Source organism: Osmerus eperlanus, chromosome 3, assembly GCF_963692335.1.
Source record: "Osmerus eperlanus chromosome 3, fOsmEpe2.1, whole genome shotgun sequence".
NCBI classification, from domain to species: Eukaryota; Metazoa; Chordata; class Actinopteri; order Osmeriformes; family Osmeridae; genus Osmerus; species Osmerus eperlanus.
The window spans coordinates 9,175,044-9,176,502 of NC_085020.1; the positions used below are offsets into that span (position 1 = coordinate 9,175,044).

At 40.2% G+C, this 1,459-nt stretch overlaps 1 long non-coding RNA gene across 1 annotated transcript; it reads left to right on the forward strand.

The window, feature by feature from the left end:
• The first annotated feature begins 407 nt into the window (after nt 1–407).
• Nucleotides 408–1,022, forward strand: LOC134016585 (uncharacterized). Its single transcript, XR_009929560.1, has 2 exons — nt 408–513; nt 609–1,022. It is a non-coding gene; the product is annotated as an uncharacterized LOC134016585 (long non-coding RNA).
• The last annotated feature ends 437 nt before the right edge of the window (nt 1,023–1,459 follow it).

Genomic DNA, 1,459 nt, shown 5'->3' on the forward strand with positions numbered 1-1,459 from the left:
ATGGGGATAAACTCAACACACACTACCAAAAAGGCAGTTTGAAGTCATACAATTAGTGATTGAAGGGGTGGATTGAGTTGACTTTTAAAAACGTTTTTTAATGCCCCTGAGAATGTTAGTTTTCAATGAACTATTGACGAAGGAACATTGTTGAGTTTGTGGTGTGATAAAAAAAAAATCGTGGGATAGAATAAACCTAGAAAGAGGAGCTTATGACTTATGAGTGACTCGGTCATTACTTGCGGTTTGTGTTTTGACAACAAACAATAATTTTGCACTGTATACACACAAACAAGTAGACATATTCATTCCCATTAGTGAATGACAGGAAGACTGATATACACCTCACAACCATCACCCTACTACATTAACCCCTCTCTTTCTCTCTTGTTGCCTCCATGCATCTCAGGATAGCTAACAAGCAGGACCGCTACAAGGTTTTGGGACGGGAGAAACTGATGCAGCTTCTCTCACTGGATAGGCTCACCAAAATGTACAAATGCCCATGCAACGGTAAGTGCCTTTCTCAGAAGTTGTGACTTGCCGTTTCGAGACAGTGGACACGTCCATCAAAGGACTAAAGTGACTAATGGAGTGCATCTCTTTAGACTACCAGGTCTTCTGTGAGCGTGTGCAGATGGACACACAGAACCATAGGACCTTACAGGATCAAAATATACACAAGTAGCAGAGAAACCAGCGAAGAAGAGCGGAAGAATAAGACAAAGAGGAGCGAGGATAGGGGAAACTGTATGAAGTCAGGATCAGTAATATTGAACAAAATAGTGTTTGGTGTCAGGCAGGAGATAGAGGTAAAGGGAAGTAAGACAAGTGAGAAATAGAAAAGGAATTGTGGTAGGAATTCAATTTTGTTACATTCTCACTTAAGGTTGTAGTCAGTGTTGTTGAAGAACATTGTGTGATGCCTGTTTTGATACAGTACTCAGCAATCCACAGCACACAGAATCCATGTCTCACAGACAAACTGCCTCTGGAATAAAGACCTTGAGTTTGTTGTCTTGCTATGTGTGGGAGTTCAGTGTGCCCAGAGAAAATATGTTGTTTTCCTTTCCAGTGAGGAAGAGACAGAGAGAAAAAGAAAGGAAAAAAAACAGGAGAGTTGTCAGATAACCAGGTCCTAAGCCGACCGGACACAAACAGAAACCAACCACCAGGCCCTGACAGAGGTCAACCTCCAGGTGCACCAGTCCAATTCCCAGACAAAATAAAATAATAAAAAAAGGTTTTCGGGAGAACTTCATCCCCATACCCAGTCACCCAAATGGACGCTACTGGAAAGACAGAAACAAAAGATCGCAAAATCTGCAATATCTAAACTTGGACCACGGTATTAATAAAACATTTAGTATAGCATTCATTTTTGTAAGATGATATCAATTCTGATATAAAGTATGTGTGTTTACTATCAATATATATATATGGATATAGAGTGAAAAGC